Consider the following 23,948-nt stretch of genomic DNA (forward strand, 5'->3'; position numbering starts at 1 on the left):
AGGTTATTGATATTTCTCCCGGCAATCTTGATTCCAGCTTGTGTTTCTTCCAGTCCAGCGTTTCTCATGATGTACTCTGCATATAAGTTAAATAAGCAGGGTGACAATATACAGCCTTGACATACTCCTTTTCCTATTTGGAACCAGTCTGTTGTTCCATGTCCAGTTCTAACTGTTGCTTCCTGACCTGCATACAGGTTTCTCTAGAGGCAGGTCAGGTGGTCTGGTATGCCCATCTCTTTCAGAACTTCCCACAGTTTATTGTGATCCACACAGTCAAAGGCTTTGGCATAGTCAAGAAAGCAGAAATAGATGTTTTTCTGGAACTCTCTTGCTTTTTCCATGATCCAGCGGATGTTGGCAACTTTATCTCTGGTTCCTCTGCCTTTTCTAAAACCAGCTTGAACATCAGGAAGTTCATGGTTCACATATTGCTGAAGCCTGGCTTGGAGAATTTTGAGCATTACTTTACTAGTGTGTGAGATGAGTGCAATTGTGCGGTACTTTGAGCATTCTTTGGCATTGCCTTTCTTTGGGATTGGAATGAAAACTGACCTTTTCCAGTCCTATGGCCACTGGTGAGTTTTCCAAATTTGCTGGCATATTGAGTGCAGCACTTTCACAGCATCATCTTTCAAGATTTGAAATAGCTCAATTGCAATTCCATCACCTCCACTAGCTTTGTTCGTAGTGATGCCTGAGGCCAGGGGCGGCAGCTGGGAGGACCAACCCCACGTCCAAGGAGCCGTGGCTGTGCGGGTGCAGAGGGCCTAGAGGAGCTATCCCAAGTTGAAGGTCAGGAAGGGCGGCGGTGAGGAGATACCCCTCGTTCAAGGTAAGGAGCAGCGGCTGTGCTTTGCTGGAGTAGCCTTGAGGAGATACGCCACGCCCAGAGTAAGAGAAACACAAGTAAGATGGTAAGTGTTGCAAGAGGGCATCAGAGGGCAGACACACTGAAACCATACTCACAGAAAACTAGTCAATCTAATCACACCAGGACCACAGCCTTGTCTAACTCAATGAAACTAAGCTATGCCCTGTGGCACCACCCAAGATGGGTGGGTCATGGTGGAGAGGTCTGACAGAATGTGGTCCACGGGAGAAGGGAATGGCAAACCACTTCAATATTCTTGCCTTAAGAACCCCATGAACAGTATGAAAAGGCAAAATGATAGGATACTGAAAGAGGAACTCCCCAGGTCAGTAGGTGCCCAATATGCTACTGGAGATCAGTGGAGAAATAACTCCAGAAAGAATGAAGGGATGGAGCCAAAGCAAAAAGAATACCCAGCTGTGGACATGACTGGTGATAGAAGCAAGGTCTGATGCTGTAAAGAGCAATATTGCATAGGAACCTGGAATGTCAGGTCCATGAATCAAGGCGATTTGGAAGTGGTCAAACAAGAGATGGCAAGAGTGAATGTCGACATTCCAGGAATCAGCGAACTAAAATGGACTGGAATAGGTGAATTTAACTCAGATGACCATTATATCTACTACTGCAGGCAGGAATCCCTCAGAAGAAATGGAGTGGCCATCATGGTCAACAAAAGAGTCCGAAATGCAGTACTTGGATGCAATCTCAAAAACGACAGAATGATCTCTGTTCGTTTCCAAGGCAAACCATTCAATATTACAGTAATCCAAGTCTATGCCTCAACCAGTAACGCTGAAGAAGCTGAAGTTGAACGGTTCTATGAAGACCTACAAGACCTTTTAGAACTAACACCCAAAAAAGATGTCCTTTTCATTATAGGGGACTGGAATGCAAAAGTAGGAAGTCAAGAAACACCTGGAGTAACAGGCAAATTTGGCCTTGGAATACGGAATGAAGCAGGGCAAAGACTAATAGAGTTTTGCCAAGAAAATGCACTGATCATAACAAACACCCTCTTCCAACAACACAAGAGAAGACTCTACACATGGACATCACCAGATGGTCAACACCGAAATCAAGTTGATTATATTCTTTGCAGCCAAAGTTGGAGAAGCTCTTTACAGTCAACAAACCTTAGGGGATAGCATCAAAATCTTTACTGGTCATATAATGAAAGCTATGGTAAAATGTGAAGGTTGAATTCTCCTTCATAAAGTGAGAAAAAATCAGTCAGAAAATAGAAACATATTGTGAATTAAGACTTAGAGTTCATTGCTGCTCCTAAGTCTCTTCAGTCATGTCCGACTCTGTGTGACCCCATAGATGGCAGCCCACCAGGCTCCCCTGTCCCTGGGATTCTCCAGGCAAAAACACTGGACTGGGTTGCCATTTTCTTCTCCAATGCGTGAAAGTGAAAAGTGAAAGTGAAGTCGCTCAGTTGTGTTTGACTCTCAGCGACCCCATGGACTGCAGCCTTCTGGGCTCCTCCGTCCATGGGATTTTCTAGGCAAGAGTACTGGAGTGGGGTGCCATTGCCTTCTCTGAGAGTTTATTGACTGAGGTATATTAGAAGAATGCCTTAGTCATACTTAGCTGTATTTCTATCCTTCGGAAAAATTCTCATTAAAAATGTCCCTCAAGTCCTCCAATTCTCACAAACTGTCCCAGAAGTTAGTTCTAGCTATATTTCCTTGAGTTAAGTGTGGATACAGGGTAATGAGAAATACAATGTTAAAGTTAAGAAATAGCATAGGTAAAAAAGCAATAATGTAAGATAACAGAGGGTAATTACATATAGGTCTTGAACTAGAAAGTAATCCAAGTTCTTAACTCATTTATTCTGATGCAGTTTAATAAAGGACTGAGAACTCTTCAAAAAGTTATAGAGAAATGAGATACTGCAAATTAAATTTACATTGGAAATGTTAGCACGTTTATCCAATATATATCCACAGGATATTCTGCACTGAGTAAATCTTAAGGGTGAATTTTTGATTTTGTAAATTAAAACACTGATTCCCACTTAAACTGGATGCTTGGCCTTAAAAGTTAAAATCTGACTCAAATGAAATTGTCTCCAAATCTCCTCCTCCTCCTTGCCTTCTAGTGTCCAGTATATACTCCCCAGTGCCACCTCTGATCTTTGTTTTCTCTCATTTGTTGACCTTGCCTTCTGTCTCTCATGTTCATTCACAACACATCAGTTATTATTACAGTTAGCAGTTAGACGTATGGTTCTTGGGCCCATAATTCTATCATGTCTTCATTCATTTTGAAAACCTCCACTGACTCCCTTTTACCTGGGCAAAGAACCTGGATGTACTTGACAGGCAAGGCCCTCTACACTCCAATTCCAGATATTTTCTAAATGCACACTGTACCCCACACTCCAAGCAAATCAGTCATAGAACTGGACCAGCAGTCACCAAAAGTCACTGCAGGAAGCACTCTTCTCTGCCACTGTTTCTATGACTGGTTATAACGTCTGCTTAGAATGGCTCTTTCCTACCTGTACATATTCAAATCCTCTATATATTTCAAAATTCAGTTTGCCATAAAGGCCATTGCTATGGACTGTAGGAAATAAAGCTGTACCATATGAGCTAAAGCAGTAGTTCTTATACATGTTCCACCTTGTGAACCTCATCTCCAGATTCAGATCATGCACATCTGTGTCTTTTAAAATGTCTTTCTTAAGTGATCCTAAGAACCCCAAATCCAGCTCTGTGCAGGCTCTGTCGGTGTTTGGGAGGCACTGGGTTAAAAATAAGAGGATGTGATTGATGGCACAGGTGTTCACATCAAAACTTTGGGGACTGAGTACTTTCATGAGTATATAGGGAACACAGTAAGCTGGCTTATTTACTCTGTACTGAAGCTCCAATACTTGGCAACCTGATGAGAAAAGCTGACTCATTGGAAAAGATCCTGATGCTGGGAAAGATTGAGGGTGAGAAGAGAAGGGGGCAACACAGGATGAGACGGTTGGATGGCATCACTGATTCAATGGACATGAGTTTGAGTAAACTCCAGGAGATGGTGAAGGACAGGGAAGCCTGGCAGGCTGCAGTCCATGGTGTCGCAAAAAGTTGGACATGATCTGGCTACTGAACAACAGCAAATAAATTTCATATCAAACTAGGAATATAAAAGAGCTGTTAAAGGTAACAAGAAAGCCCTGCAGCTTAAACTCTACTTAATAATGAAAAACTGAATGGTAAGGAAACAGGCAAGGATATCTGCCCTCCTGATTCTTATTGCATATTGTACTGGAAGTTTAGCAATTTCAATAAGTCAAGGAAAAAATTTTTGAAAAAGGAGGAAATAAAATATTCTGTTTGTAGACAACATGATTGTCTATGTAGAAAATTATTATTGTTTAGTTGCTGAGTCATGTCTGATTCTTTTGTGACCCCATGGACTGTAGCCCACAGGACTCCTCTGTTAATGAGATTTTCCAGGCAGGAATACTGGAGTGGGTTGCTGTTTTCTTCTTCAAGGGATCTTCCCTACCTTAGGATTGAACTCACATCTCCTGCGGTGGCAGGTGAATTCCTCACCAATGAGCCACCAGGGAAGACAGAAAGTTCCTAGGACTCTACAAAAAAGTTCCTAGAATGCAAAAATGAGTGAGCAATACTGCAAGTTAAAAGTCAACTTGAAAAAATGAATTATACTTCTATATTTGAAAGAGTGTTATTTAAAGTATTATATATATAATATAGTATTATATTAAAGTATATATATATGTGATTCTTTATGTATATGTATGTATGTATGTGTGTGTGTGTATGTGTATATATATATATATATATATATATATATATATATATATATAAAAGTGATTCTTAACCAGGGGCTCATAATGTCTGAAGGCATTTTTGGTTGTCACAAATGCATACTGCTGACATCTAATAGGTAATGCCAAGGATGACACTAAGCATTTTGTAATGCTACAGGGTAACAACTCATAACATAGAATTATCCAGCCCAAAATGTCAGTTGTGTTGGGGCTGACTAACCATGTTAAAAACCTAATGAAATATGCATAGAGTCTATATGCTAAAAACTGTAAACACAGATGAAAGCAATCAAAAAAGGTCTATAAATAGAGACACATACTGTGTTCATGTATTGGAATATTCAATACAGTTAAGATGTCATTTATCCTCAAATTCATCAATAGATTTAATGTAATCCCAAATAAAATAGTGACATAAATTTTTATAGATAAGACAAGTTGATTCTAAAATCCATGTGAAAATTTAAAGCAGGGGTCACCACACTACAGCCCTCGAGTCAATTGGGCCTGCAACCTGTTCTTATATGGCACATAAATGAAGAATAGATTTTATATTTTACAATGTTAAGAAAAAATTAAAAAAGTATATTTTATAAGTTAAAATTGTTTGATATTCATATTTCAGTGATCATGAACTTTTATTTGAACACAATCAATCATACTCATTTATTGTGAATTGTCTATGGCTATGCCAGGCAGCTATGCCCTCATAGCTGCACTGGGTTTTGGCCCCACCTTTTGAAACTGAAGTCGAGTGGACCTATTCCCCCACCCCATCCCTGCTCTCTGGTCCTTGGGTGGGTGTGGCAGCCTTAATGATCTCTGAAGCATCTTCAGAGTCCTTCCTCTCTTGTCTTAAAGAGTAATGCATATTCATAGCTGAATATGGTCGACCATGTAGGGTCTAAGAAGCCTGGCAGTTTTCCTTCATTTTGTCTTATTTTCCCAGCTTGCAGTACTTCCATTGGCACAATTCCTTATCTGCTCCTGTTTTTGCTAAGACGATTAAGTCCCTGGTTCTCACCCACTCTATTCACCTTATCAAAAAGTTGATTTGCCACATTGTTAGTGTCCCTTCCCAAACACAAATTTTTATAATATAAACAGACTGATAATTCCTGGTTCCTTTTTGCTTAACTATTCCATCTGCAATTTATTTGTCTCCTATCCATTTTACTATCAGCAGCCAGGAAGACCCAAATGACTCATTCAACACTTTGCTTAAAAATCTCTTCAGCTAAAATCCAAGTTCATTGCTTGAAAGTTCTACTTTCTGAAAAATGCTAGAGGACAAACACAGTTCAACCAATTTGCCATTTTACAACAAGGATAAAAGTTGTAATCATTGTTCAATAACATGTTCATCATGCCCATCTGAGACTTCATCAGAATGGCCTCTACTGTCCATGATTCTACCAATGTTCTAGTCACAGTAATTTAGGCATTTGGTTGGAAGACATCACCAACTCAATGGTCATGAATTTGGGTGAACTCTGGGAGTTGGTGATGGACAGGGAAGCCTGGCATGCTGCTGTTCATGGGGTCACAAAGAGTCGGACACGACTGAGTGACTGAACTGAAGAAGATGAAAACTTGCTCTACAGCTCTCTTTTCTTTCTGAGCTTTTACTAGAATCATCTTTGAAAGTCTGTTCCCAGCAATCTAGACTTTGCTAGCATGCACTTCAAAATTCTTCCAGTCTCTACCCATTCTCCAGTTCCAAAGACATTTCTACATTTTTTTTATGGTATTTTGTTACAGCAAGACACTTACCTCTTGGTAAACAATTTCTGTTTTAGACAATTTAGGCTGCTATAGCGGAATACCATAGAGTGAGAAGCTTATAAGAAACACACATCTTTCATTGCTCTCTGTAGTCTCAGTATATGGGCATAATCTCTGTGCTCCAAGAGTGTGTCTTTGACCCAGATGCTCAGGTTAGGCAAGATTGGGATGGATGGTCTCATGAGCCCCCTTAGTTTCTTCAGTGAACACAGAGACCCATCTATAAAAAGTTAAATCACCAATTCCCACTTTCCAAATGCTGTCATATTCAGACATTGGCATTGTTGATTATGAATATGCCAAATGTAGAAAGCTGTGCTAAAATGGCAAAGAAATGAACTGGAAGCATTTTGGAAGTAAACATACCAAAATAACTCATCTACACTAAGAGGGTTAGAATGTCAAAGGACTTATATTTTCTCCTACACACATTTTTAAAATTTCAGAATTTTTATAACATACCTTGATTTTGAAAATAAAAAAGTTAATTAAAAAAATAATATATGTGGTTCATGTATAACTGAATTACCTTGCTGCAAATCTGAAACATTGTAAGTCAACTGTACTTCAATAAAATTTATGTATTATGGAACTAAAAAAAATTAATAGTGGATTCCTATACAAAATCAGACTTCCAGTGTTCAACATACTTTTTGTTTGAGTATGTAATTGTCATTTTCATTTAGGTTATGGCCCATGCTCTATTATAAGATTTTATTTACCCGATTGGGTCAAAGAGAAAATAGAAATTCCATACCGCACAATTGCACTCATCTCACACACTAGTAAAGTAATGCTCAAAATTCTCCAAGCCAGGCTTCAGCAATATGTGAACCGTGAACTTCCTGATGTTCAAGCTGGTTTTAGAAAAAGCAGAGGAACCAGAGATCAAATTGCCAACATCCGCTGGATCATGGAAAAAGCAAGAGAGTTCCAGAAAAGTATCTATTTCTGCTTTATTGACTATGCCAAAGCCTTTGACTGTGTGGATCACAATGAACTGTGGAAAATTCTGAAAGAGATGGGAATACCAGACCACCTGACCTGCCTCTTGAGAAATTTGTATGCAGGTCAGGAAGCAACAGTTAGAACTGGACATGGAACAACAGACTGGTTCCAAATAGGAAAAGGAGTTCGTCAAGGCTGTATATTGTCACTCTGCTTATTTAACTATATGCAGAGTACATCATGAGAAACCCTGGACTGGAAGAAACACAAGCTGGAATCAAGATTGCCGGGAGAAATATCAATAACCTCAGCTATGCAGATGACACCACCCTTATGGCAGAAAGTGAAGAGGAACTCAAAAGCCTCTTGATGAAAGTGAAAGTGGAGAGTGAAAAAGTTGGCCTAAAACTCAACATTCAGAAAATGAAGATCATGGCATCCGGTCCCATCACATCATGGCAAATAGATGGGGAAACAGTGGAAACAGTGTCAGACTTTATTTTTGGGGGCTCTAAAATCACTGCAGATGGTGACTGCAGCCATGAAATTAAAAACACTTACTCCTTGGAAGGAAAGTTGTGACCACCTAGATAACATATTAAAAAGCAGAAACATTACTTTGCCAACAAAGGTCCCTCTAGTCAAGGCTATGGTTTTTCCTGTGGTCATGTATAGATGTGAGAGTTGGACTGTGAAGAAGGCTGAGCGCCGAAGAATTGATGCCTTTGAACTGTGGTGTTGGAGAAGACTCTTGAGAGTCCCTTGGACTGCAAGGATATCCAACCAGTCCGTTCTGAAAGAGATCAGCCCTGGGATTTCTTTGGAAGGACTGATGCTAAAGCTGAAACTCCAGTACTTTGGCCACCTCATGTGAAGAGTTGACTCATTGGAAAAGACTCTGATGCTGGAAGGGATTGGGGGCAGGAGGAGAAGGGGACGACAGAGGATGAGATGGCTGGATAGCATCACTGACTCGATGGACATGAGTCTGGGTGAACTCCGGGAGTTGGTGATGGACAGGGAGGCCTGGCCGTGCTGCGATTCATGGGGTCGCAAAGAATCGGACATGACTGAGCGACTGATCTGATCTGATCTGATCTGTGGGCAGCCAAGAATCCTGGGAATGTCCCTTTTCTTTTGGAGCCTCTGCCATGCACAATGTCACACCCAGGTCATCATTGTCTTATTAACAACTCTGAGATGTGTTGTCCCTCAGGGACCCCTGTGTGACTGACTCATAGTAGCCGCTTGCTCATCTGTGCATCTTGAGTTGCCTTACTTTCTTCCCTCTCACTTCGTTAATCTCCTTCTCATGCTTCTTTGGAACTATCTCCCTAATATTCCATCCCCCCTCATATGCTGATCTCGTGCTGCTTGGGAGAACATAGACCTCTCTGGTCCCATGCAGGTCTGGTTACTGTGGCTGCCCTATGTATTCGAGACTTTCACACCCATTTCAGAGATGGCTTTTTCTCTCTTTCTGTGGATCTTCAAAGTTTAGTCTTTAACTTTAGTCACCTGATGTGAAGAGCTGACTCATTGGAAAAGACCCTGAAGCTGGGAAAGAGTGAAGGCAAAAGGATAAAGGGGCAGTAGAGGATGGAGATGATTAGATAGCATCACTGACTCAATGAACATGAATTTCAGCAAACTCCTGGAGATAGAGGAGGATAGAGGAGCCTGGCGTGCTACAGTCCATGGGGTCACAAAGAGTCAGACATGGCTTAGTGACTGAACAACAAGAAGAGAACTTTATTTTATTTACATTTAAAACCACATTTTACCGCTATATTTAAAATAGATAACCAAGAGGGACCTACTGTATAGCATAAGGAACTCTGCTCAATGTTATGTGGCAGCTCGGATGGGAGGGGAATTTGGTGGTGAATGGATACCTGTATAGGTGTGGCTAGGTCCCTTCGCTATTCATCTGAAATGATCACATTGTTAATCAGCCATACTCTAGTAAAAAAAAAAGTCTAATAAAAAATTAAAAATAAATAAACTCTGCTTTACTCAATAAAGTTTCAAAATACCTATTGGTGATCTTAGCTCAGCAGCAGAATCCTTGGTGGCCAAGCATTCAGTGTTTTCTTTCACTCCTTCACCTTCTCCTGAGTCCATAGTTCAGCGGTGGAACTTCTAGCACAAAGAGATGGCAAGATTAGGTCCACATGACCAAGCTTCCACCCAGGATTGAACTGGAGGTGTGTTTTGATGTTTGCAGTATTTTGCTATCAATAGTTCCCCAAGTGAATGCTGTTCAATATCTAGAGATGGGAGTTGAATTTGATAGAGGAACCCCAGATCTTCTGACTCCTTAATCCTATTTAGTGGACATGGTTTTAAAAGTCTTTCTTGAGTTAATGTTTGAATCATGACCCAAATATATATCACTCATCTGCAGGAATAGGCTGAATAAGACTGCTGCTATCCATGGGACTTTGTTATCACCTATCAACACACAAGTATCTGTGACCACAGGCATTATCGAGTCAGCAATAACTGAAAGTCAGGTGATGCTGGTGTTATATGAAGAATATAAGGGTGTAAGGAAATTACTCTGTGTTGGTTGCACCTTGGGGAGACACAATCTGCTTCACTACTTCAAATTTCATTCACATTTACTGTTGCTGAAACAAGACTCCAGTTCATTAGTGCCCTACTGCTTGCTAGATTTCTTCTAACCAAGGACTATTCAAGCATCTTACAGGCAGGACTCCCCGCTGCTGCAGTTTTAAATAATGAATACACAAATGGTTTTATCTTCCCATTTGCTAAAGATTTTATAGTCTTTCCCATGGTAAATATAAAGACTTCTAATTTTTTCATACTTTATAGCATAAAGATTCATCACTATGGAGTAGACCGCAAAAGATTGGTATTATTGACCAAAATTTATGTTATTTATGCTATTTGCTTTTAACTGAACAGTCTTTTACTAATAGTGTCTATGATACATGAAGGGGATAAACCATTTTTGGCCCATATCAATTTTTTGTTAGCACTTTAGTAAAAATACTTGGAGTTTTGAACATCTCATATTTTGCTGTTCATATCCTCTTTGCGTAATCTGTTAATATCCCCCTTGATATCTAATTTTCCAGCACTTTAATCAATGTCTGTCATCTTCCAAATCTGTTTACAAATGATTAATCACTTTCTCTACCAACTAGAATTCTAAACAGCCACCAGTCAGTGGTCACTGAAGCTTTTAATAAAGGACTTGATCAATATTTGTTGTATCAGTGAATAAGTCAATTAATAACTCAGAGCACTACTTTTCTCTAAAGTGACTTCTGACACATCAAGGACATATTATTTTCTTTATTCTTCAGGGTGAATATTTCTTGCATTGTACTCTTCATTTAATCTGTGCATGCATGCATGCATGCTAAGTTGCTTCAGTCATGTCTGATGCTTTGCTGCCGCATGGACTGTAGCCCATCAGGCTCCTCTCTTCATGGAATTCTCTACCCAAGAATACTGGAGTGGGTAACCATTCCCTTCTCCAGGGATCTTCCTGACCCGGGGATCAAACCCAGATCTCCTGCATTGCAGTCAGATTCTTTACCATCTGAGCCACCAGGGAAGCTGCGCATATATTTTAACTATTAAATTTTCTAAGCCATTATAGATTATGTACTGAACTTTCACTTTACTCTAAAATAACTATGCAAACATAACAAGCCAGTTAATGAGTTATTATTCACATTAAAACATCCCTCTATTTTGCTAAGCAAATGAAAGCAATCCTGCTTTGTTTATAGCTCATAGAAACAAATTAATAATTTATTTTTAAACCAGTTAGATGTCAGATTACAAAGATGAGAGAAAGATGGTGTAGAGGGACTTTTGCAATGATGTGTCTGTGCCTAGGGTGGAAGTACCACAATTTAAAAAAAAATGTGAGAGGTCAAGAAAAAGAAACAAAACAGGAAGTGACTCATTACAGAGACAGAGGCATTTGAAAAAATCAGATAATATTTGTTTAACTTGTGCTTTGGGAGAATTAATAGTTACAAATTATTGGGAAAATGTAAATATTATTATTACTTAAATTTTTTTCCATTTTATTGAGATAAAATTAACATATAGCACTGTATAACTTAAGGTATATAGCATGTAGATTTCATTTACATACATCATGAAGGGACTATCACGCTGAGTTTAGTGAACATCCATTATTTCATATAGATAAAAAGGAAAAGAAATAGAAAATTTTTTCTTGTGCTGGGAATTCTTCAGATTTACTCTCGTAACAACTTTTATGTATAACATATAGCAGTCTCAATTATATCTATCATGTTGTATATAATGTCCCTAGTATTTAAATATCTTATAACTGCAAGTTTGAACACCTTTTGAACACCTGATTCAATCCTTCTCCCCCACCAACTCTGGTAATCATAAATCTGATCTCTTTTCCTATGAGTTGGTATGTATGTTTATTTGTATGAAGTATAATTGACCTATGACACTATGTTAGTTCCTGTTATACAACATAGTTATTCAATATTCCTATATACATTTCAATAAGTCTAGCTACAATATGTCACACTAAAAAGATATTACATAGTTTTATTGACTTTATTGACTATACTTCCATACATACACTTCATATTTGAATCATTTATTTTGCATCTGGAATTTTGTACTTCATAATCTCTCTCATCTATTTCTCTCCTCTCTCATCCCTCTCTGGTCTGTAACCTCCTCTTTGTTCTCTGTATTTAAAACTCTTGATTTTATTACTTTTTTGTTCTTTTTTTTTTGTTCCATATATAATTGAAACCATACCTTATTTGTTTTTCTTTGTCTGACTTATTTCACTTAGCATAATACCTTCTAGGTCCATCCATGTTGTCACACATGGCAAGATTTCATTCTTTTTATGGATGAGTAATATTCCATTGTGTGTATGTACACCACATATTCTTTACCTACTCATTTCCTGATGGGCACTTAGGTTGCTCCCATATCTTGGCTATTGTAAATAATGCTGTAATGAACATAAGGGTGCACATATTTTTTCTAATTTGTGTTTCTGTTTTCTTCAGACAAATACTCAGTGGGCTTCCCAAGTGGCTGAGCAGTAAAGAATCCACCTGCAATGCAGGAGCACGGGAGATACAGGTTCCCTACGTCAGGAAGATCCCCTGGAGAAGAGCATGGCAACCCACTCCAGTATTTTTGCCTGGACAATCCATGGACAGAAGAGCCTGGAGGGCTACAGTCCATGGGGTAGCAAAGAGATGGACACAACTGAAGAGACTTAGCACACACAGACAAATACCAAGGAGAGGAATTGCTGGATTATATGGTAGTTTTATTTTTATTTTTTTAAGGTATCACCATACTGTTCTCCATTGTGGCTGCACTATTTTACATTCTTACCAATAGTGCATGAGTGTTCCCTTCCTTCTACATCTTGGCTAACATTTGTTATTTATTGTTATTTTTAACAGCCATTCTGACAGGTGTGTGGTAATATCCCATTGTGGTTTTGATTTGCATTTCCCTGATGATTGATGGTGTTAAACATCTTTTTAATGTACCTATTGGCCATATGTATATCTTCTTTGGAAAAATGTGTATTCAGATACTCTGTCAAATTTTTTTAATTGGGTTGTTTGATTTTTTAATGTTCAGTTTTATGAGTTCTTTGTAGGTTTTGGATATTATTTTGATTAGGAAACAGGGGTCAATGTTTTGTCTTTAAAGTGAAACCTCAAGGAATAACATGAGAACATTCTAGGCTTCCAATATATACCAATATGTACCATCAGTCTTTCTAACAATACCTAGAAAGGAAAGTATTACAAATATTGTATTTTTAATGACAATGGAGGGCTATAGAAAGCATGAGAATCAGGTGAAGTACAAATGTCAAGAAGGGATGACAATTCCAGGCAAGCTGAGTTTCCCTACCCCTAAGGGGTATTTGCTAGTTCTGGGCATTGGCTGAGAAACCGGGTTTGGCCAAGGTCAGGGACAACCTCTGGGAAATAGAGCAAGTGGCAAAGCTCTTGGCAGTTATGCAGAGTCATACAATGGGAGTCTTCAAGGGTTTTAAGCACATTCTGGCTTTCCTCAGAAAACATTAGCTGAATTTTGCATAGAAGGAGAAAGAGCTGTGCCAAAACTTCTGAGAAACATAGTAGGATTTCTGTAGTCTCTTTAGACCTACCTTCTGTAGGTCTTTAGGAAACAAGGACCTATAGTAGTCAGGGCCTGGAAACAAGATATCCTGAGATAAGACCTCTAGGGGGAGGAGTGAGTTGACCCTGAGGCTCTATCCTTGCTTCTAGCCTGAGGCTCTGTGCTACATTTGGCAGAAGACTTTGCTGGGGGACGGTTGCAGGGACTAAAGTGACAGAGTTGGGGACTTGAAGGACCTGTAATATATAGTGGGTTCTTCACTCAAGACATTTGTGAGATTTTGAAGCTGTTGTCTGGCTGGCTCAAGAGTGAGCTGTAAAGAGGATATGGATCTTCTGCAACCACTAGGTACATTGGACTCTCAATTGAAAGGAACAGAGGTGAACTGAACAAAAGTAGAAAGCTCATTAAAACTGCTACCCCATCCTGATGGAGTGCAACTCTGACACATGTAAAGGTGACCATCATTTTAAAAAAAAAGGTAAGTTTAAAATTTACCTTGCTGTCCAAGATCAAAATAACTTCATCTTCCTCACTCCTCTTTTGCATTTGCTTTAGAAAATTTGAAATTGTAAGCTTTTTCTACCTCTATGAGATGTATACACATTTTTTTTCTTTTTTAAATGTAAATTTATTTATTTTAATTGGAGGCTAATTACTTTACAATATTGTATTGGTTTTGCCATACATCAACATGCATCTGCCACGGGTGTACACGTGTTCCCAATCCTGAACCCCCCTCCCACCTCCCTCCCTGTACCATCCCTCTGGGTCATCCCAGTGCACCAGCCCCAAGTATCCTATATTATGCATTGAACCTGGACTGGCGATTCATTTCTTATATGATATTAAACATGTTTCAATGCCATTCTCCCAAATCATCCCACCCTCTTCCTCTCCCACAGAGTCCAAAAGACTGTTCTATACATCTGTGTCTCTTTTGCTGTCTTGCATACAGGGTTATTGTTACCATCTTTCTAAATTCCATATATATGCATTAGTATACTGTAGTGGTGTTTTTCTTTCTGGCTTACTTCACTCTGTATAATTGGCTCCAATTTCATCCACCTCATTAGAAGTGATTCAAATGTATTCTTTTTAATGGCTGAGTAATACTCCATTGTGTATGTGTACCCCAGCTTTCTTATCCATTCATCTACTGATGGACATCTAGGTTGCTTCCATGTCCTGGCTATTATAAACAGTGCTGCGATGAACATTGGGGTACACATGTCTCTTTCAATTCTGGTTTCTTCGATGTGTATGCCCAGCAGTGGGATTGCTGGGTCATGCTGCTGCTGCTGCTGCTGCTGCTGCTAAGTTGCTTCAGTCGTGTCCGACTCTGTGTGACCCCATAGATGGCAGCCCACTAGGCTCCTCTGTCCCTGGGATTCTCCAGGCAAGAATACTGGAGTGGGTTGCCATTTCCTTTTCCAATGCATGAAAGTGAAAAGTGAAAGTGAAGTCACTCAGTCGTGCCCAACTCTTAGCGACCCCATGGACTGGAGCCTACCAGGCTCCTCCGTCCATGGGATTTTCCAGGCAAGAGTACTGGAGTGGGGTGCCATTGCCTTCTCCGTGCTGGGTCATAAGGCAGTTCTATTTCCAGTTTTTTAAGGAATCTCTACACTGTTATCCATAGTGGCTGCTGTAACTTTATTTTTTAATTGGAGGAAAATGGCTTTACAATTTTGTGTTGGTTTCTGCCATGTAGCGTTAGTCACTCAGTCATGTCTGACTCTTTGCAACTCCGTGGACTGTAGCCCACCAGACTTCTCTGTCCATGGGATTCTCCAGGCAAGAATACTGGAGTGGGTTGCCATTTCCTTCTGCAAAGGATCATCCTGACTCAGGGATTGAACCCGGGTATCCCACATTGCAGGCAGCCCTAATTATATGTGTATCACCTCTTTGTAAAGCCTCCCTCCCCCTGGCTACCCACCCTTCTAGGTCATCACAGAGCTGTAGGCTGGGCTTCCTGTGTATGCACATCCTTTTGAAAGTTAAATGAAACTCTGGCTGGTCTTACTTGCTAGGAATATCTTTCTTGGAGATTTTGGAGCTCTCTGTTTGAAATACAAACAACAAGAAGCAAGTCCTCCTTGTTTTTATTTCAAAGAGATGTCTTCCTGTCTCTGGGACCTCAGGCTTAGACACTTAACTTCAAGTTGTGACTTCCTGCTTATTGAAAAGATGACAGAAGTTCATTTTTCTTTTTGATACATAAAGACGATTTACATGTATGCAATGGGTTGTGTCTGCCTGGTTATATAAAAGGCCTCTTTTACATATACCTCTGTGGAGCTGTTTTCTGGATTGGCAGATTTTATTTTTAAGTATTTTTTCAGCACCTGACATAGGAAATCAACCCTCATGCTTTGTGTATAGCAAAGGAAAGCACCTTCAATAGTGGAAGATGTCATTGGGTCCTCTAATGATGGGCCAGGCACACTCTCAAATTCCAGACATGTAAAGAAGCAAGATGGTGTAACTGGTAATCATGAGGAAAAAGCAACAATAGAAACAGAATCACAGATAGTCCAGCTCTTACCTGTGGTTGACAAGGACTTTAAAATAACTAATTGAATTATGAATTTTTCTAGATATATGCCCAGGAGGAAGATTGCAGGATCATATTCAAAAAGATACATGTACTCCAGTGTTCACTGCAGCACTATTTACAATAGCCAAGACATAGAAGCAACCTAAATGTCCATAGGCAGATGAATGGATAAAAAAGATGTGGTACATATATATAATAGAATATTACTTAGCCATATAAAAGAACAAAATTGGGTCATTCATAGAGATATGGGTGGACCTACAGTCTGTCATACAAAGTGAAATAAGTCAGAAATAGAAAGACAAATATTTCATGTTAATGCATATATGTGGAACCTAGAAAAATGGTACAGATGAACAGTTTTGCAGGGTGGGAATAGGGAAGCAGAGGTAGAGAAGGGACATGTGGACATGGAGGGATGGTGAAGGTAAGACGAATTGAGAGAATATAGGCTGCTATGTGTAAGATAGATAGCTGACGGGAAGATGCTGTGTAGCACAGGGAGCTCAGCGTGATGCTCTGGTGATCTAGATGGGTGATTGGCGGGGATGGTGGGAGGCACATCTGTTTTGCCAAAAGTTTGCACTTTCATCTCAGATTCAAAGGATTTGTTAACGAACTAAGCCATTTGTTATATACAGATAAACAATATTTATCAGAGAACTATCCAGTCTACTTTAACACACTAATGTTAAAAGAAAAAAAAATAGCAGAGGAGAGCAATAGTACTTAGATCACCAAATTGGATTTGCCAACATCCAGACTTAAACAGCTCTTTGAAGCTCTGTGTAACAGCAGTCCAGAGTTCCGACTGGGAAAATGTCCCAGGCAGTGCGTCTGCTCCGTGGGTGAGACTTAGATTGCTTTATCTCAGGCTCTTGCTTATAGTCCCCATGTCACAAATCTATATCATTATTAGTTTGTGAGCAAAACTGCAGCTCTGGTATTATGTTAAGTTTTTACAATCCTGTTTGCTTTGTCCTGCAAATCTTGGAATGTTGCTAAGTCCAGGGAGTAGTTGGCCAGACCTCCTCTAGGCACTTAACAAATTCCAAGATCCTCTCCCTATCTATCATGTTTTTCTTAGGACACTCACAGGAGGTGTGGCTGACACCCACAGCACTGCTCTGCTCTTTTGCCTCTGAGCCTGAATAAGACTATTTAATTTTACTGACAACATCCAAGAGGGAGGGGATATATACATATATACACACATATAACTGATTCACTTCATTGTACAGAAGAAACTAACATACAATTGTTAAGCAATTATACTCCAATAAAAAAGAATAAATACATTCATATGTATGTTTAACTGAGTCAGATCAGATCAGATCAGTCGCTCAGTCGTGTCCGACTCTTTTCGACCCCATAAATCGCAGCACGTCAGGCCTCCCTGTCCATCACCAACTCCTGGAGTTCACTGAGACTCACGTCCATCGAATCAGTGATGCCATCCAGCCATCTCATCCTCTGTTGTCCCCTTCTCCTCTTGCCCCCAATCCCTCCCAGCATCAGAGTCTTTTCCAATGAGTCAACTCTTCCCATGAGGTGGCCAAAGTACTGGAGTTTCAGCTTTAGCATCACTCCTTCCAAAGAAATCCCAGGGCTGATCTCTTTCAGAACGGACTGGTTGGATCTCCTTGCAGTCTAAGGGACTCTCAAGAGTCTTCTCCAACACCACAGTTCAAAAGCATCAATTCTTCGGCGCTCAGCCTTCTTCACAGTCCAACTCTGACATCCATATATGACCACAGGAAAAACCATAGCCTTGACTAGATGGACCTTTGTTGGCAAAGTATGTCTCTGCTTTTGAATATGCTATCTAGGTTAGTCATAACTTTTCATTTGCTGTATACTGGAAACTAAAACAACACTGTAAATCAATTATAGTTCAGTTAAAAAATTGAAAAGTGAAGTAACTGATTCATTTAAGAAATAAATGAAGAAGAGAAAAATGGAAGGTTTATCAGAAAATTTCAGTCTATAAAAAAATCAAATGGTCATTCTAGAACTGAAAAATACAGTATCTGAAATTATGACAATGGTAAGCTTAAGAGCAGTTTGAACAGGATTGTTGAACTAGAAAGCAAATCAATAGAAAATATCTAAAATGGATAAGAGAGTGTTGGGGCCAGTGTGAGGAAAGCAGGAGAGACTCCATCTTGAGGCCTGTCATCCATCGTAAAGACAGGATGTGAACTGGGCCTGAACCCTGCCCAGGAGTGAGGAAACTGTTGCTAGTGAAAAACAGGTCTCTTGGAGACTTCCCTCCCTACAGATGACGAACAGAGATTGTAGCTGAGGTCAGGCTGCCCCTGTTAGATTAACCATGGAGACATCCCCCTTGATGTATAATCATTGTCCCCCCTCTCCCTTTAACCTTAATTCTTTGTTCTCTTAGCACCTATTTGTTGTAAAATTCAATCATATACAACAAAGAGCTTGCTAACATGTAACCAGTCATGGAGCGAAGGGTATAAAACTGGGCCCCTCAGAAACAGCAGGGTCCTTGTTGGGAACTGATTCCCCTTGGACCCGCTGGTGTAATAAACCATACTCCACTGTCTTGAGTGTCCTCTGAGGTGTGTTTTGAGACTCCAAATTCCACAACAAGAGAAAATAGGAATCAAGGAAAATAAAATCATCAGAAACATTTAAGATATCCTCAAAATTTCTAAGATATGTGTAATTGGTCTCAAGAGGAGAAAAAATAATAGATGCAGAGGCAAAATTTTAAAAGTATTTAAAGAGATACTAGCTGAGAATTTTCTATGATGAAAAATTTTAACACAGATTTTTGTTAGATCTTAAATAGGATAAGGAAAATAATACATTGGTACTTTCTAGTCAAACTGTTAAAAGAGACAAGGAGAAAATATTATATGCAGCTAGAAAATAGTCAAAGCATTGAAACATGCCTTGCATGTATATTAATGGCTTCAGTTCAGTTCAGTCGCTCAGTCGTGTCCGACTCTTTGAGACCCCATGAATCGCAGCATGCCAGGCCTCCCTGTCCATCACCAACACCCAGAGTTCACTCAGACTCACGTTCATCAAGTCAGTGATGCCATCCAGCCATCTCATCCTCTGTCATCCCCTTCTCCTCCTGCCCCCAATCCCTCCCAGCATCAGAGTTTTTTCCAATGAGTCAACTCTTCGCATGAGGTGGCCAAAGTACTGGACTTTCAGCTTCACCATCATTCCCTCCAAAGAAATCCCAGGGCTGATCTCCTTCAGAATGGCTTAGTGTAGTGCAAATGAAATACCATATTTTATTGCTCTCAATTTACTGTGGTGTTTTGTATTTTGGTTGTGTATATTACTCAGATTCAACTGCACCTCCCTTTTCGTTCTTTTACAATTTGGCATCAACATTTTAACAACTCTTTGCTACATTAAATTTGTTTCAGAAAAATGTGATTTGACACAATTCAATTATGAGTCACATATATTCTCACCAAGTTGGTCTAATACACATTTAAAAAAAAACTAGACTGTACTAATTTAGCTAAAACAATATGATAACTCAAGTCTTTGTGGTCAATTCTGAGCCTCCTGATAAAAACTGATCAAAAAGGAAGGCTACCCAATGTATTCTTCTTCTATCACTGAAGACAGAAAACATTACAATTCTCCTTTGTCTTGCTTACTTCCCCTGATAACTTTGTAATTTCTTTCTGCCTCATCTTCTCTGGCTCTGGTCAGTGCGAGAGCTGGATACGTGAGTTCTAATGAGAAGAACACTATACGCAGATCTAGTGAAGGCTCAGGATTCTGCCCAGCTAAGCCTGCAGTTTATGGTGACAAAAACACTGAATCTAAAGGCAATACACAGAATCAATAAAAATATTTATGGTGGATGTAAATAACATATTTTATTATAGGAAATCTTTGAAAAGTAATACAAATAATCATATCATTTGACTATGAGGATACAGTCTCCATGTCCATGGAAACCTGGTATAGTAGAAAGAACATAAAATCAACAGGAATTCAAAACCCAGTTCATTTCTTCCTGGGTATGTTATCTTTGCAAAGATGGGTCAGATTTTCCAAGTATTAATTTTGTTATAAATAAAATCAATGAATAATATTTACTTCCAGGGGATGTTCTGAGAACTAATAAAGAGAAATAACGAGAAATCTTTTAATACAGCACTTGACACATAGGTTCTCACCAAATGTCATTCATTCTTTTATTCCCCATCCTGCCTTATTCATACAGATACACCTACATAGAGAATAAAGTCATCATTGGAGAAAGGTAGCATTAAGACAAATGATCACATTTATATTGTTTATTAACTAAAGGATTCGAGAAGCACAGAGGTAAACGTCTCCCTCAGTTTGAGTTTTATTCCTAAATCTTGTCCTCTTGTCAGAAGACCTGCTTGGATTTAGGTAACTGGAAAAGGGAAAAATATCTATGGATAGAATTCAATAGAAAAAATTCAGTCCAGAGTTAACCTCTTACTTTTAAATTTAGGCTTTCCTCATGGAAAAAAGCTAAGTCACTAACGGCTACTGTGAATGGATGATTTAATTTGTTGTTGTTTAGTCGTTAAGTTGTGTCAAACTCTTTTGTAACCCCATGTACTCTAGCCTGCCAGGCTCCTCTGTCCATGGGATTTCCAGGCAAAAATACTGGAGTGGATTGCTACTTCTTTCTCCAGGGAATCTTTCCAACCCAGGTTTTGAATCCATGTGCCCTGAGTTTCCTGCATTGGACAATGGATTATCATTGAGCCACCAGGGAAGCCCAGTGATGATCTAATACATGCCAGTAACTCTGAGTGTGAATTCACACTCATTAGCTCATTTAGTCTGCACACAGTTCTGCGATAAATGTATTGTCAACTTCATTTTACAGATGAGGAAACTAAAGCCTAGTGTGATTAGATAAATGTGTCAAAATCGCATTCTCAACCTTAACCTTTTGAATTTTTTTTTTAACAGCATCTTTTTGATAGAGAACACAAAAATACCAATATGAGGTTCAAAGGTTTCATAATAAAAAATTATAATCTAGGGAATACTTTCATTAGAAAGGAAGAAAGGAAGGAATGAGAAAAGGAAGGAGGGAAGAAAGTAGGGAAGAAAGGAATGAAGAAATTTTCTTTTTTATGGCTTAGAATTTTTTGGTTTTGATTTCAGTTCAGTTCAATTCAGTTCAGTCGCTCAGTCATGTCCGACTCTGTGATCCCATGAATCGCAGCACGCCAGGCCTCCCTGTCCATCACCAACACCCAGAGTTCACTCAGACTCACGTTCATCAAGTCAGTGATGCCATCCAGCCATCTCATCCTCTGTCATCCCCTTCTCCTCCTGCCCCCAATCCCTCCCAGCATCAGAGTCTTTTCCAATGAGTCAACTCTTCGCATGAGGTGGCCAAAGTACTGGACTTTCAGCTTTAGCATCATTCCTTCCAAAGAAATCCCAGGGCTGATCTCCTTCAGAATGGACTGGTTGGATCTCCTTGCAGTCCAAGGAACTCTCAAGAATCTTCTCCAACACCACAGTTCAAAAGCATCAATTCTTTGGCGCTCAGCTTTCTTCACAGTCCAACTCTTACATCCATACATGACCACTGGAAAAACCATAGCCTTGACCAGATGGACCTTTGTTGGCAAAGTAATGTCTCTGCTTTTGAATATGCTATCTAGGTTGGTCATAACTTTTCTTCCAAGGAGTAAGCGTCTTTTAATTTCATGGCTGCAGTCACCATCTGCAGTGATTTTGGAGCCCCAAAAAATAAAGTCTGACTCTGTTTCCGCTGTTTCCCCATCTATTTCCCATGAAGTGATGGGACCAGATGCCATGATCTTCATTTTCTGGATGTTGAGCTTTAAGCCAACTTTTTCACTCTCCACTTTCACTTTCATCAAGAGGCTTTTTAGTTCCTCTTCACTTCCTGACATAATTTATAGATATTTCTTAGATTCTCAAAAATACAGGACACTCCTTCTACTAAATCCAAGGCAAAATTAATATTATGCTTATTTAACTGAACAATCAGTCTTGTGTGGCAGGTCAAATAAAGCTGGAATCTTGTCATTGTAAAGTAAGCAGGGGAGGATATCCCTGCTGGAGGATCCCACCATCAGGAGCAATAGTACCAGGCTGTCAGCCCCTTTCAGGGCTTACAGATGTTGGGATTGCCAGAAAAGAGGCAATTTACACAAGCACGGGATGGAACAATGTTTTACTCACATAAAGAAGAGACAGATTAAGATAAGCCTTAATAGTGAATGATCTATGGCCATTGGGTCTCACCTGCAGCCCATGTAAGATGATGCTGTGCACATGCCCCTCTGGGTTTCAGAGGAACCACTTCTTCCCTGGTGGGAACAGATAAAGCAGTGGGATAGCCAGGTGTCATGTGATGTACACATTTAAACAGAACAAAGAACATGCTAAATTTACAACAGGTGAAGATATTCGCAAACCAAGTAATAAGCCCAGCGCAGGCTATAAGGAAGGAAATGTTCCAAGCCTGAGGCCACACTTATTAGATTATACAAGAGATGGCAGGTTATGCACTATCATCTTTCCCAACAATACTATTTATTGAAATAATACCTCTATTTTGGTATTTGTAGGATGAAAAAGATTATATTTTTCCTCTGAAGAGTATATGTAGGGTAATTTTTTAATTGGGTCAAGTAATCACTTATAAACAATTTAAAATATATATCATAAAAACATGATGGTAGGCACATCTAAAACTACCTAATTGTAGTGATATGTCTGGTAAAAGGAGTCAAGATAAATTAGAGTTGACAATGCTAATTGATTGCAGGTAAAAATATTGCTGAATCACATAGTTTGTCAATATTGAAAATGGCAATATATATATGCAAAATTTTATAATTGGTAGAAATAACTGGTCCAAAATAATACTGACAAAAGATAAAACTGCACATGGTAAAACATTTTGGGTAAAAGTTGACCAATTTTAAATCTGTAAGACCTTGGGTGATTTCAACTGATTAACTAAAGCAATGTCCACACACACACAAAATACACTATGAGAAAAGCTAGACGGAGTAAAATATTATATGATGTTACAAAAAGAAGAATTAATAAATCAATTATTTCTCTACAATTAACATAGAAAGAAAGGAATGGAAATATTTGAAACACTTAGAATGAAATAAAAATAGTAATTTAAAAAATTAAAAATATTTTAACTACATTGCAAAGCCTTTGATCAAAGAATTAACAGGCTATAAACAAATTTTCATTGGGAAAATAATCATTTCAGATCATTGCAATTGAACATTCTGTTTATAGTACCCTCAGGGAGGAAATAGCAAGGTCAAAACCTGAATTAAATGAAAATGGCAGGGACTACAAAATGAAATCAAGGCAGCTTATAACAGCAGGTTTCCTACCCTTTGCCTTACATTTTAGAGGCTTTCATCTTTCCCTGATAAAATAAACAAACTTCAAAAGAAACAGAGCCCTTGACTTGTCTCTGAAGATATGGTGATGACTTTTTTCCCCCTACCAAACCCAACACACTTTGTAATTTCTTCTCTTTTAAAATGACTTTTAAATTTTGGCATCCTTTTAAAAGATTTTTTTCCATATTCAACTTGTTTCTGTGAATTGGTCTCAATTCCTAACTCCTGAATATTTTTCAAAAACATCTGAGGAAACCTAGAAGTACAAATTTACATTTTGGAAATGGCAAGGATAAGTCAGACTTGATTGAAAAGCTGGCTGTACATCTTGCTAGTTATATGACTTTAGAGAATTATTTTCATTTCTTGATGCTCAATTTCTAAATTTGTAGTGAGAACTCT

Source organism: Bubalus kerabau, chromosome 4 (assembly GCF_029407905.1).
Source record: "Bubalus kerabau isolate K-KA32 ecotype Philippines breed swamp buffalo chromosome 4, PCC_UOA_SB_1v2, whole genome shotgun sequence".
NCBI lineage: Eukaryota > Metazoa > Chordata > Mammalia > Artiodactyla > Bovidae > Bubalus > Bubalus kerabau.